The sequence below is a fragment of the Desmodus rotundus genome, chromosome 1 (genome assembly GCF_022682495.2).
Source record: "Desmodus rotundus isolate HL8 chromosome 1, HLdesRot8A.1, whole genome shotgun sequence".
NCBI lineage: Eukaryota > Metazoa > Chordata > Mammalia > Chiroptera > Phyllostomidae > Desmodus > Desmodus rotundus.
Genome location: NC_071387.1, coordinates 128,678,290 through 128,693,981, shown reverse-complemented (window position 1 = coordinate 128,693,981; position 15,692 = coordinate 128,678,290). Strand labels below are relative to the sequence as shown.

At 36.9% G+C, this 15,692-nt stretch overlaps 1 protein-coding gene across 8 annotated transcripts in view; it reads right to left on the bottom strand.

Moving 5' to 3' along the window:
* The window catches only part of CSNK1G3 (casein kinase 1 gamma 3), a 104,007-nt gene extending 89,762 nt beyond the window's left edge, over positions 1-14,245 (bottom strand). For 5 of the 8 annotated variants that reach the window (XM_024571446.3, XM_024571448.3, XM_024571447.3 and 2 more), the window contains exon 1: positions 13,808-14,245. The gene's annotated coding sequence lies outside the window, so the exon portion shown is untranslated. The remainder of the gene's footprint in view (positions 1-13,807) is intronic. The other 3 variants (XM_024571450.4, XM_024571452.3, XM_024571454.4) reach the window with 1 other exon arrangement.
* Positions 14,246-15,692: the final 1,447 nt, after the last annotated feature.

Below are 15,692 nucleotides of genomic sequence, written 5' to 3'. Positions count from 1 at the left end.
TAAAAATTTGACAGAAAACAAGGAAGACGATCTTATATACTTCAATAAATTCACAGACATCCCCATTCATAGCAGCGCTTTGTTGTCAATGTTCAGAATGAGAGCCCTGAACCATCAAGAAAAGACTATGTTTAGAAAACACTAAGAAAACAGTACTAACTTGTAAAGTTTGTCACTTAAACAGTAAGAAAATAATTTAGTATAAATTCAATCTTCTAATATATCTAACATGCCATTCCATGATAACGCCGGATAAATGAGAAAGCATCTCAGAAAAGTCACTACTATTTCACACATAGTACTTATTTTTTAAAAAGTTACATTCTTTCTTAAGTACAGTGCTAATTTCCTAATTTATAAAAATAAATAATTACAAGTAAGTGTCCAGTGAAGGCAAAGATCACAAATTTAAAAGGTTCATTTAAGGCTATTAACATTTGGGACTTTTAATTATAACATTAATATTTTCAACTTTCATCATTCTTCAATGATGACTTAATAGTGTAACTGACAGTAAATCATAAATAATTAAGTTGACTTCTATAAAATTCTGGAATGAAACATGAAACAAGTGATAGAAACAAGCTCTCCAGAGGAAGGATTTCCTTCTGCCCAATCTAAACCAAGAGATTTCTTCCCAAATTAAGTGCTGTAGCCTGAGATGGACACACAGAATTTATCCAAAGGCATATAATCCCCAAAATGAGCACCACGGTTAAAGGCCTAGATATCTATATCTATCTATCTATCTATCTATCTATCTATAGAGATGATGACAGATAGATAGATAGATAGATAGATAGATAGATAGATAGATAGATGATAGATACATAGAAAGCAAGCAAGAAATCTGGGTCGCATTACCAGAGTGAGAAATAATACTTCCAAAGTTTACTGAAGACTGCATTCACTGAAAAGTGAGGCTCCCCTAAACCACTATCTCCATCTGATACACCTCCAGCAATAAAAACATTATGTTCATAATTAATGTTATTCTCATGATAACCTGGTGTGCAAACTAATTACTAAAAAGACATTCAATATAGCCTTTTAAATTTTAAGAACAGCTTATTACTGGAATTCTTCTACAAAGCTGGTGGGAAGAGAAAATGGCACAGCTGCTTTGGAAAACAGTTTGGCAGTTTCTTATAAAGTTAAACATACACTTGCCAGATGACCCAAAAATTCCAACCCTAGAAACTTACCCAAGAGAAATGAACACTTAAAATTCACACACACACACAAAAAAACCCTGCACACAAATGCATTTGTGGAAGCCTTATTTATTAATTGCCAAAAACTGGAAACAATGTTTCAACTGGCAAATGGATAAACATGCTCAGATACATCTATATATTGGAATACTGCTCAGCAGCAAAAAGAAACTGATACAGACTACAACATGGATGAATCTTAAATGCATTGTGTGAAGTGGAAGAAACTAGATTCAAAAGGCCACATACCACATGAATTAATTTATATGACATTCTGGAACAGGCAAAATTATAGGACAGAGAACAGATCAGTGATTGCTAAGGACTAGGAATAGGAGAGGGGGCTGACTACAAAGGGGCAGCATTGCGGAGTATTTTGGATTGATGGAATTGTTTTGTATCTTGATTGTAGAGGTAGTGATTTAGTGTGTGAAAATTTAAAAACAGAAAAAAGAGAAAAACTTTTAAAATGTCTTACAGTAAAATCATAATTAACTGAAATTCTCAAAAAATGGAATACTTGCTTTAACTAAATTGTCTGGCTAGCGCATACTTGCATTTAATTTCAACTTCTGGCATTTAAAATAACTTCCTGTAACTATTTCTTTACTTTTAAGCCTAGGTAACTATGTCTGATGCTTGTGTTTGTTATTTTATCTAAAGTAGGACCAATTGATTTGTTTGAGATTTGTCTCATACAACTGTGATGCTGCAAACTAAATTGCTTTGGGTGAACACGGTACCCCAGAGGAATTTAATCAAGATTGTTCAATGTCAAAATTCTCCCGGATAAAAAATAATAAAATGACTAATCCACGCATTCAACAAACAAGAAATCATTAGTGGCCTATTAAGTGCCAAACACAGGAAATACAAAAGGCAAAGATGACAATCACAAACCCTGACATCACATAACTTAAACGATAACATAGTGTGATATGTACTACAAGAAAATTACAGTGCTTTCAGAGCACAGAACAAGTGTACATAACCTAATCGTCCAAGTTCTAAACCTCACTTTAGGGTCACAGCTCAAAAAGCTCACCACTGTATCACCCTTCAGTGTTGAAGGATAGAAAGAAAGCAAAGACCACATACACAGAACACTATATCTCCACAAGCAGTACAGTAATCACTGCCCAATTGTAAGATTTCTTTCTGTCACCTTTTTAACAAGGGAGACACTTTCCTGATAGAGAACACCATGTTATGAACTTCTCTCATTGAGGAATATTATTTTAAAGGAGAGGAAATGATAAAGATAAGAAAAGGATGGGGGAGGGAAACTGAATAGGTATAAAGATTTTTGCAGTGAAGTCTTAAAAACAAATTAAAGAAGTTTAAGGAAACTAAAACAGAAGCACTGAACCACACCCCTGCTTCTTTCTGTTATGAAAAAGGAAGCCAAGATATGTAAAAAGAGGGCAGCCTGCAGGTTCTTTGGCATGAAGTTATCATGTACAGAGGTAAAATTATATAACCCCAAGGAGTAAAGCGTGTGTGTGATGAATACTCAGCTATGCCAAAGTTACCCAAAACATATGCCATCTCAAGCATCCTAATAATACAATACTTCTGGGACAAAAGTGGGGCTCAAAAGTACCAAGGTAAATAAGTTGGTGTCAAAAGAAACAGAAAAGCCTTCAATAGCTATTAAAGAAACAAACACATTAAAATAAAGTGCCTCTTGGTATGTATATATTTATAACGGAATAAAAGCCAAAGAAATTTACCAGCATTTTACTGAAACGTTATCTCAGAGGAGTAAGATGCTGAGTAGTTTCCATCAGGACACAAGGGCTAGAAGCAAATTAATGTGTTCCACAGTTCCTTTTCCAAAGTTCTTGCGGTAAAACATGTTTTGGAACTCAGAATTTTAGGTTTTTCACAGGTGATACAATATGCACACACCATATATTTTTTAAAACCCCTAGAGAAGGCAGAGATGGCACAGAGAAGTCTGAGACAATACAGTATAATCACATATTTGCTATTTCTGCAGTGAAACCTACAAATATATGAAATAAAGACACAGTATTTCACTACAGACTTTGTGAAAACGTCAATTTGTACCAAAAAAAAATAGGTTTTCGGAGCATTTTCCATATTAGAATTGTTGATAGGGAATTACAGTCCTGTAAAATAATACCCATTACTCCAAACGTAATGGTATGTGCCAAATGTTCCTGGTAACCTCTTAGTCATGGTACTGACTTTATTGTGGTACTTTGGTGAACTCAAAATATTCAATACTTCTAAAAGTCTTCCACAGGGTACACACATAACATGTCCTCTAAACTATAACCACTCAAATTTGTCTACCATAAAATTTCCTACTAAGGCAGTTTGCAGAAATATAACACTTGAAATTTATAGAATTGCCAAATCCAATTTCACCACCATGCAAAAAATGTTCATTGCATAAAATTTAACATATTGAATTCATAAAATGGCTTGCTCTTATTTTATCACAAGAAAAATGCTCTAACTAGTAAAGTCATTCCTAATCTATGAAGTAACATCAAATGAGTCACGAAAATGACCCTGACTTGTCATAAGTGACAAGATACAATAACAATAAAACTCTAGTACCATAGTGCATTAATATGTAAACATTCACTAACTATGTACAATATACATAATATTTCCACTGAGGGGAAAAGCAGACATAGTTCCTTGTCAGCAATGGTAGAAAGAATAAAGCAGTAAAAGTATAGTTAAACTAAAAAACCATTAAGGCCCCTTCCGTCCTTATGTTACATGAAAAATACAACTCAATGATACTGTGTATATGATAACTATAACCTAAAACTAAAAACTTTCCAATAACAATAATTCTTGCCTTCTTATAACTTAAACTTTAAGGATATAATTGTTCTTATCACTTAAGTTTCTTAAGATTTTCAGGGTCATCTGAATTGATGTCTTAATTTATTCTTGATAAATTTCCCTTTAACAAATGTTCCAAACATCAAAAATCTTCTGATTTTGGTACTATACTTATCAAAAACTGCTAATGAGCAATGAATATAGTGACCTTGCTAAGGATTCTGGGTATGAAACTATGAAGAAAAATTACTTCATTAACCTGATCCTCTTGCAAATATTTTTTAGGCATTTCTTCTTCCACCTTCAAGACACCCTCATTCCTAATTGAAAAGAGAACATGGAAGTAAAAGAAAGTCATTTTTCGAAAAAGAGCTAAGAGATGTGTATGAAGAGAAGAACTCAGTCATTTTCAAACCTGAAAGCACCTGTGAAAATCCTAATATATATCATTAGTGCCCTGGCCACATCCCCAGAATTCAAATATAAATTAACACGGGTAGAATCCCAATATCTATCATTTTTTAACTTCCTCAGAAAACAAATATTAATGTGATGTCAGGACTGAGAATCCCTGACAGCACAAGCTGCCTTCTCCATAAACCCTTTTTTCTTACTTTTTAGTAAGTGGTAGCGATCCCAGCCCTCCAACAAGGACTGTAAGAGTTGAATTTAAAATTGTCCATTTATCTTCTCTCATTTATTGTCACAGAAAAAAAAATATTAATTTTCAATTGGAAAATTTTATACAAGTACATATAATAAAATATATTTTGGCTTACTTAATTATTTTATTCCTAATGTTCAGGATTTTATTTTTCAGTCAGTTTTTCAAAAGACAACCTTCATTAGTAGGGTATTTAGATGAAGAGCAGACCATACAGTAAGTACACAATATGCATTCCTGATATCAACTTTCAAGAAGTTATCAGAAAATAAGAATGATTTTTAAAAGCTGATTACATTTTGATATTTGATTAACTACAAAAATTTTCAGAATCTCAAATATATTTAAAAATTAGCCACAATAGACCTCACACTCACATAACAGAAAAAGGATTCAGGAAATAATGTACCAAATTGAAATGAAAATTGGCATTATAAGAATCCACATCTTTAAGAGTTATTTCTATTTTTCTATTTTGTTCCTATTGTTTTCAAACCCCTGGAATAAAAGAAAATAAGCAGTATCTTAATGCAAATATACATCTACAAATACCAGTTTGTTGTTTGTTTTAATGTCACCGACAACTGATACCTACTAGTTTCACTTCTAAAACAATACTAGGCTATTTTTGCATGCCTGATTAGGGTTTTATTAAAAGGCCTTGTAGCCGTGTATTTGCACACCATAAGACTAGTGGAATACCAGGAATTTTCTCTTCTCTCCTTATTACATTACCTACTATATTTGCCTGCCATATGAAAGTATTCATTATTAGAATATAAAAATAAATATTCTGCAGAAATAGAAAATAAACATAACGCAGACTGGGTGTAAGGGAAAAACCATTTTCACTTCCCTTTTTACTAAAGGAAACTCTGACTATAACTCTGACTCTAATATATCGTACTCTAATACACTGCCAAGTATACTACCTCGAGTCAAAACCTAACACGTTTAAAAAATAGATTAATTAATAATTACAAAATATTCAGAACTCCACCACCTTTATAAAATACATTATAAAGTATATTATAAAGTACATTCAAGTATAAAGTACATTTGGATGAAAAGATATCATATGGCCAATTTGAACTTTAAATTCTAAGGTAAATATTTTCATAAGTCCAACTTTAAAAATAAAGACAATTACAAAGTATCAGTGTATTTGAGGCACATTTTATTCAAGGTAATATACAAGACAGCACAATTACATGTTAAAATCTAAACTGGTAGAAAATATCCCACATTCCAGGATTCCACTTTCCAAAAAAAAAATTACTATTTTCCCCAATGGTAAAAACAATACATGATGATACCTGAAAATCCCAACAATACAGAAAAGTACAAAAAGTATAAAAGTAAAAATCATTCCAAATCTCACTATTTACAAACAACTGTCATTAACAAAAACATCCTTCCAGGGGAGAGATGAATTTATTCTGCATTTTTAGAACAATAATTGCAACAACTACAAGAATTAAAATCACAATAATTAATTCTATATATTTATTGTGTGGGTATATATATATATAACCCCATATGTATGTGTATATACATACACACAAATACATATATTCTTTTACAGATACCAAAAGCAGAGAAATCTTTTCAATAACAACTTTCATGAAAATAACAACATATATATTGTTTCGAGCACTCACTCTTTCTTCATTTTCATTTAAGCAAGCCACCTTTTGAGGTTACTTTCTGTGTGTGCAGCGGTGGTAGTGATGTTGACTGCTTAGAAGATTATACGACTTGTCTATTTACTTGTTTTACTTTAACAAATAAATAATCTGGCTACAATTTTACATTGCCTGAGAACACAGATATCTGCAACAAAGGTAACTGGCTGACTGATTTAAAGAACTAGCCCATGATCCTAAGCAAAAGAGCACAGTAAACAATACATTTTCAAGGTCTCCCACCTCTTGGTAGAAAGAGCACACAGGGCCCTAGCAATTAGGATATGACAGATCTATCTTCCTACGAATTCTCAATTCTAAAATTCTGTGATTCCCTGCCTCCCCATTCTCCCACCATTCATATATTTCATTCATTCATTTTGCTGCTCTCAAGATATGTGAAACCTTACTTTCCCTCCTATTTGACTGGGATTCTGTGATTCAAAATAAACCCTTCCTCTGACTGACAAACTCCCATTTCCTCATGCACTTATTTGGTCCTAGATGTGATAAAGAAATCTAATAAAATCAAAGGTGTGGGCAATTTTTGGTGAAGAGGTAGGGCAGTAACTCAAAAAATTAAATAAATTTACAGATACAAATTTTTAATTTAAAGTTAAAATACCTTTATGAGTTCCACAGAAAACATATATAGTCTTAGAACTTAGAAAATGGATTTTATTAATTCAAAGTTAGTCATTAAGAAAATTAGTGTTTTTAGCTCCTAAAATATTCATACCTGAGCATATTTAAGATAGTAACATAGAAGCAGCTTTCTAATCTTTCATCTGTTACATTTGTACAAAGCTTTAAGGTTCAAAGTGCACTTATATGCATTATTTATTCTCATTCTAAGCAAACAGATGTAGTGGTCAACTATCGATTGTCTCTCAAACACCCACTTCCCTCGTATTTTTCCTTCCCACCACTTTTTAAATATCCTCTCCACTATGTAATTCAGGGAAATGTGATGCCATCCCCAACTGCAGAAGATACATCCTAATTAGTAAAAACCAACTATGATAACTACTTTCCCCTTGTTATACCTGATTAGGAAGTGTACGTAACCTGATTCTGGTCACTAAAACATGAAAAGTATGCTGGTAGGCTTATGCAAAAGATTTCCTGGCCAGTGCATGTCTAGATACGATCTTCGTATCAGCCTGAGGATGAATCCAACACACTGGGGAAAACCAAGTCAAGAAAATCAGAGAGGCAAACCAAAGCTCTGAAAAACCAGCCCTACTTCCATACTTCAGTATTCCATGGCAGTAGGCATTGAAATGTGGTGACACCACATTACAGATAACTAGTACATACCATCTACCTTTCCTTCTCCAATCTGGACCTCCTTCTCTTACATCTACAAGTTCTCCTTTCAACTTGGGCTGAGCCAGCCAGGCAAACAAGGAGGGTAGCTCCTATAAGCTGTTAGACCAGCATGCTTTGCAACAAGCACAAGTACTCCTGGTACACATCAAGGGTATGGCATTTCCTCTTCGAAGGAACCATTTCCTCTACCAATTCACTCCAGCAGTCCCTACTCAAGTTCGGGAGACACTGGAATTATAAAATAGCTTTTCTCCAACCCTGGTGATATAAAAAAGCTGAAAGATAGCATATGAAATCAGATGAGGAACTGTATCAAGAAATACGTGAGAGTCACATATTGATCACGTGACAAGGTAACTGAACAATTCACCCTATGGTAGAAAGACTGTCTATAGGGTCAGGCATGAACAGGCAACTGATCAATCTCTCTCTCTTTTTCTCTGTGTGTATGTGTGTGTGTGTGTGCGTCTGTCTGTCTCTGCCTCTCTCTCTCTCCTCCCATTCCTCTCTCTAAAATCAATAGACATAACCTCGTGATGATTTAAAAAAATAAAAAAGAGGATGCTATTAAGTAAATCTCTGAAAGAAAGTATAAACTAGATATTTTAGAAGCAATTATTATCTTTAATATATTTTTATTAACCAACAGCTCTTAAGTTAAAAATGGGAATCATTTAAAAATCTACATACCTTTAAAATTTTATTGCAACTAGAACATAAAAACATACATTCACAAGACAATCTTTTAATGCAAGGCCACAACCTTGTCTTTAAGTAAGGGTATATGGACTGTAGTTCTATTTTGCGTTTTTCTAAAAACCCCATCCATAGTTCATCACCTGTGACTTCCAATTTCTGTTTCTAAACATGGAAAGACATCTCACAAACATTTAAAAGTAATCTTATTGCAGAACCTTTTTAGATTTTTAGGGGTTTTCTCCCCTAATTGTTTAAAGTTATTTCACCTCCACCTATTTCAACTGTTAGTTTAGCTACTCACCTGTTTTCAAAGTGACCACTGGTTCTCATACAAACACCTTTTCTGCCTTCACAGTTCACTGAATGTTACATTAAACTACACAATTATAACATCAAGTACAACTGCCATTAACAATTTGTTGGGTATAAACACAAATAATTCTTAGTAAATATAAAATAACTGGCTGGAATAAAAATTCAAGAACAAACTACAGGGTGGTCTACTGCTATTCAGTGATGTAGCATGAGCTTCAAGCAGTAAATTAATTAAGAGAATCACTTAATCTTTTGAGTGAGTTAAGCAGAGGTGAGTTAAAAGAGATTCATCTGTAAAATGCAGTTCCTAAGAGTCTTTGCTTATTTTACCCAACAATCAACCCTGTAACAACTCATACATATCAGCAACTTCTGAATCTGCTTCTAAGATTTATATAGTGCCTATCTGTGTACCAGGCATCACACCTTGGCACTTTATTGAATTTTCTCAATCTTGATGAAGAGCATAATCACAGAATAACTCTCTCCCTTTATTTAATTTTTAAAAATTTTTGAGTTTTCTGTGTATATGTGTTTTTGTTGAATTGCTCTTGAGGTGGCTATACACCAGAGAGAACAGTGCCCTCATAGTGTAGAAAGTAGTTCAATACAACTCAGCTAAATAGACATAATGATTCTGAATACAGTTAAGTCTGATATTACCGCAGTACAGAAAAAAAAGCATTAGAAGTTTAGGAAGAGTACCTATTATGAGATTTTACCTAATTCCAGTGAAAGCTATAAAAAATGTGGATGTGATTTAGCCAGATGTGGACATAACTTAGCTACAGATTTTCATTCAATTAAATTGCATCTGTGATATATCATTAGTAAAGAAAATGAACAAAATGTGTGGAGTCTTTTACTAACTACATAAACACTTCAAGTCCATTGTTAAGAATTCTTTCTAATAACTAATGATGAGCAGGGAGTGGTGTGAGAAAATATAACCAATCACTTACAATAGATTTTTTTAATTTTTATTTATTGATTTGAAAGAGAGAGAGGTTTGTTTTTTATTCACTTATCTATGAATTAATTCACTGATTGAATCCTGTATGTGCCCTGAACTGTGATCAAACCCACAATTTTGGTGTATTGGGAAAATACCCCAACCAACCAAGCCACCGAGTCAGAGCAATCACTGTAGTTCAAGAACAAATCACTACACACCTTCCTCAGGTCCCACAATGGGAGGAACACAAACATTTATAGTTTCTAAATCTCCACATTGAAAAGAGAGCTGGAGGAAACATAGCTGAACAGCAGCCTCTGCTATGTTTCTGAAACTTATCTGTCCCCATATAGCTCTCTCATTCCATATTTTTGAGTAGTTCAGAGGCTCTCCATATCAATGGATTGTATCTATATTAATGGATAATACACACTTTATTTCTACACATTAAGAATCCCAAGTAAAGTTCTGTTCTGCAGATCAGCACAAAGGTGATACTCTGAAGTAGCTTAGGTTACTATAACCATACTGTCTGCTCCTCTAAAATCTCTATAATTAGAGAACTTCAGGTACCCCAAAAATGCTACTTCCAAAGAAATTACACCTTGAAGATCCAACATCCAGACACATATTAACAATACCAATCAATACCACTAAGTGCTAACTGCTTGAGAAAAGACAAAGATGAAGAAGATCATTAGAAAAACAGATCATCACTGGTGGTTTCAGACTTTGAAGCCAGAAATGAAAAACTAATTTAAATATGCACTGTACTACTTCCAAAACATAAAACTGGTTGCTCTAGAAGACTGTTTCCTATGGTCAAAGTGAAGAGTTATACCACCTAACTCATAGAGTTGTCTGAACAGCAGCATTTATGGTTCCTATACAAAGTAAGTACTTAATACACTGTAACACGTATTATTGTTAGTGTTCAAAATAACACAAATACAATCATAATGTAAGTTCTTTTGAAGACTAAGAGGAAAATAGCAAAAACCATCAAGCAAACTTCCCTGTAACATGATTCTACATGTACTTAAACACCAGTGTTTGGGAGGATGATATTCTTCTAAACACTCTTACGAAAATAAGTTTGGTGTTAAATTATCTTAGGGCTATCTGTTATTTAAGATGACCAAAAAGCCTTATACATTATTTGTCTGGAACTGTTGAAGTTTCTCATTTTGTCATCTCACTATTATAGTCAATTCTCTTTGTATGTAGACTCCTTACATTGCACTTCATCCACAGTAAACCTCACCTTCAAATGTTTTAACAATAATGTAACTATCAAGTGAACTGTATTTTGTTTTGTTTTTTAATATTTTAGCATGCCTTCTACTTAGTTAGATAAACTCGTTTGGCAAGCCCTTTGAAACTAAACAACCACCTGTTCTATTCTGAAAAAAAACTGAACCAATAAACTACACCAGAATAATGGCCCAGTCACAGCATGGAGGGGATCAGAGAGGGGACACAGAGAAGTAAATGGACTGCTGCTTTCCACTTATTCCTGAGTCACATTTTTACAGTCTGTATTTCTATCACGTAAAATCGATTACCAGATTACCATACACACCCATATTCAAATGCAAATAAAGAAATATGGCAAGCAATGTATGAACTGTATTAGTTTTTATATTTTTGTGTTTTCCTCCATTAGCATGAATGATGACAAGTTGACTATTCTGCTATAATTTATTTCCTTCATTTTACTATCCTTATTTGCCTTACCTACTCTCTATCACCATAGAAGCTATACACTTGGACCTTCGTACCTCAAACTGACTCATTTTTAAATACAAGGCATTCTGGACTTCCCTGGCCTGATCTCCACCTACTTCACAGCGTTCTCTCCTACAAAGACCTCCTGGCACAGCAGCCTTATGTCCAGCTGAATAGGCCCCATAATACCCAACCCACATGCCTGTGTTCAAGCTGTTCCCTTCACCAAGACTACTACCCCCACATACACACAGCCTCCATTCTGCCCATTAAAATATGATAAGACCCAAAGGGACTGTTACCAGGTGTAAACTCATTCATAATTCCCCAGTCAAAAATTAGTAAGACACACTCACACACACAATAAACTCACAGGAGTTTTGTGTTGCAATTATATTTGTGCAAGTCTGCTTCTCCCTTGAAGGCAGCTACTGGGTCTCTATTCATCTTCATATTCTACCTACTCTTCCGGCCTCACCACACATAGTAAAACTCTCGTGTGCATATTAAAGGTCCAGGTTGAACTAAAACTATCCTTGATTCTAATCCCACTCTGTTTATTTGAAGAGATACAAGACTTTCATGTATTAAAGATTTTGTTATTAGTTAATGCTTACAAATAAGTGATGAAAACATTAATAACTACATTATGCATTAATTTTTAAGTTTATTATTGCAGAAGAGGTCAATCAGCACAATAAATCATCAGTAAAGATAATCACTTTCAAAAAGCCCCCCAAGAAGTTTCATACACATCAACATTAAAATTAACTTATCTATCCCCCATTCTAATACATATTTATATCTGATGCATACCCAGAAATGCAAACTCCCTAAAAGCAAGAAGTGTCTACACACTCTACTAAGAATCTGCCAGTCAAATGATTTGATAATTTCTGCCAATGCCCATAAACATAGTTTTCATCTTTTGTGCAACTACAGAGGCTAATGTATATAAAATATGACTATACTTAATCTTAGCTCAGAATACAGTTGGGTCAAAGTTTAGGAATAGTTATAAAACACACTAAGCACATCTCTCCATCCAAACCCCTCCTAAACGCTACTAAAAATGTCACAAACCAGATCTGATTTTTAGTGGAAAATGTTTTCTTAAAAACTGGCCTCAGATCTTTCTAATTTTAAATCATTGTTATAATTTTTGTGATAATTTTCTTCCACAATATATTTTTATAGGGAAAGCAAACATTCTTCAAATATATATACATCTGGCTTTAAAAATTAGATAGTTTTAATTTTAAAAAGTATTCCAACTTATAGTTCAACATATTTTACTGTCTGTAGGCAAATGTCATTCATATCGTAAGAACTGCAAAACCAAAAGAAATGAATATTGACTTATTTTCTTAGGTTATTAAAAACCAGTAGGTTTAAATTTTTCCAATACAAGTCGATGTTCTAAAACAAAAGGCTAAAAACCGGGTCACTTACTGACCAGCCTTGGTACTCATTACAACAGTTAAAACTAATTCGCACAGTGTAGCAACAGTAGCCATCTCCCACGCACACTCTCTCTCTCCCCACCCCCCCAACCCATTAACTTTTCCTCCTTCCTAGGGAGAACGAGAACGACCGTAACACAGGCCTGACTACCCCCACCCCATCAGGACACACACACACCCCCACCACCCCACAGAAAAGTACTGTGGGGGCTGTGGACCGAAAGAACCGGCGCTCTGTGTCACTTCCCCTGCATGTGGGATAAACAAACCAGCACCGTAACAGTAACCGTCAGAGTAATTTTGTTACTCCGACTAAAGCCTTGGTTAAGTTTTGAGCTAAGTCAAAAGCTCTATCAAAGAGGTAAATCCCTGTTCCTTGCCTTAAAACAAACGCCCCAACGGGAAGTTTACCCCTAAAATAAAAGCTGGCCCCCGACACCTCCTTCCAGCAGACCGATGCCTTCGTCCCTCCTACCCAAAACCCCCACTCAGAAGGTAATTGTCTGGACACAATCAAGGAGTGCTGGAAACTACACTCCCGACCTCAAAAACGCTCCCAAAGAAGTCCCTGCCTTTCCCCAGCTCCCCACCTCCCTCCAGGACCCACTCACAGCGCACCACTCGGGCAACTTCTGCAGCCAGCCCGGCCCGATGCCCCTGGCCCCCTCCCAGCCCACCCAGCCCTCTGCGCCCTCACCTCCCGGCAGCGGCCCCCTCGGCGCACGCAGGGGCGCCTCCCGCCCGGTCCTCGCCCACCCCTCCTCCGAGGCCCCCCGCCCTCCCACCGCGCAGCCCCCGCCGTGCCCCACCCCACTCAGCCTGGGACCCCAGCCCACCCAGCCCCACCCGGGAAGAAAAGAGCGCGGCCACCAAGAGCTTGCCGCGGGCCACACGGCCCAGCGCCAACACGTAGGGGGCTTTACCTCAGAGGTGCTGTCCTCGGGGGTGGGGGTCGGTCTGGGGCGCGGGCGACGCCCCCGCTCCGTCAGTCAGCGGTGGCGGGGGCAGCAGTGGCGGCACATCACACCGCAGGCGGTCGAAGGAGGGAAGCGAGCCACGCAGGGAGGGAGCAAGCAAGGTAGGGGGGAAGGAACCAGCGAGGAAGGTAAGGCTCAACTCAGACTGGGTCCCTTCACTCCTGACGGTGCCTCCTACCGCCGCCTCCGGCTGGAGAGTCGCCGCCCGGGCCACTGCTGTCGCCACCGATGCAGCCGGGAATGAATGCACAGCGGGGCCTCGCTTATCCGGAGGTCAAACATCCTTCTGCCTCGGGCATCCGGATCGGCACCGGACCCGGAAGTGAACACAAGGAAAAAAATAAAAAAAAGGAAAGCGTCTCTCTATCGGCAGCGGTGGCCCCATGCTGCCCGCAACAGCGAAAAGAGCCGAGTGGAGCCGAAGATTACACCGACTTGCTCGGATTGGTCGGCTGGCCGACCGGAAGAAAGGCAGCACGCTCATTGGCTGACAAGGAGTATAAAGAACAAACCACTCTTCTGTCCACCTTTGGAGGGATAGGTGGGGACATTGTGGAGTGGTGGTGTTTCTCTAGTTAAGACACTTGGTGAGGTCTGTGGAGAGAACTGGAAGAAAAACATCCACAGTTCCAGGAAGCTATTACAAATTTCGTGGCTTTAGTGAGCAAAGATCCTAGGGGTTTCATTGTGCCAAGTAAGGGTACCGAGGCTTTCCCAACGGTGCCTAGCACAGCCCTCCAAGTGCCAAAGGATTTAGGAGCTGGTTTAAGAGAGTGACAGCACTGGCTCAAACTCTCCCAGTTTTTTTTTTTGGGGGGGGGGGGTTGTTTTTTTTATAACACCAGTGCTATTACAGGTATTCCACTAGTCCATTTGAGAGCTCAGGTAATCCTCTGAACTATTCAAATCACACAAATAAAGCATGCAGGTAACACTGAAACAGAAAGAGTAAGAGTTTTATGTTTGTGCTGCAGGTATACATAAGGAGGGACTGGAAAGAGAGAACAAGAAAGGGGGACACACAGACACACTTAGGAGTGCTGTGAGGGCCAGGGCACAGTGCTGACTCCCAAGGCAAGGAGGAGTTCGGCTCTGGCCAGTCTTGGGGGCTGTGGCTTTCCCCCAGCCTCATACATACAAAGTCCCTAGAAAAATGGGGGCTCTTCTGGACACAGGAAGACAAAGGGTTAACCCCAACAAGGAAGAAAAAAGCAAAATATACAGGGTCCGGCAGAAGTAACTCTGTTGAGTGTAGTTGGTAGGGTACATGAATGTCTCCATGAGATGGACAGCAATTTGAACATTTCAACTAAAATGTCTATGATGTGCTTGAGTGTGATATTACGTTCCAGAATTACATGCTTATGATTTTGTAATGAAAGATTTGGTGTAGATCACCAGCACATCCCTGTATAATGCATAGTTATTACCTCAGTTTTTCAAAGGACACTCCTGGAGTTCTGAGAGACCAAACCATTCAAGTCATCAAGTTGTAGAATTCAAACTGGAACCGATGTTTTCTGCCTCCACTTTCTAGCCCTTTCTGCCCACAAAGAAAAGGAAGAAGATTGTATTCTTCTTCTTTCTTGTAGGTGGTTAACTAAAATGAAGGCCTCGATAGGAATAAATCCACCACGAAGACACTGTAGAGGACTCTGAAACTTAATTTTTAAAAAATTGTTATTCTTAATATTACTTATGTCTAAAGTCCTTTCAAAAGTCAAGCATTAAGGTGTGCATGAAGAAAAACCATAGCCTGGTGCTTTGTTTAAAGATTTATTTATCACTTTTATATTTTTATACATTCACTTTATGAAGAAACTTGAGTCTC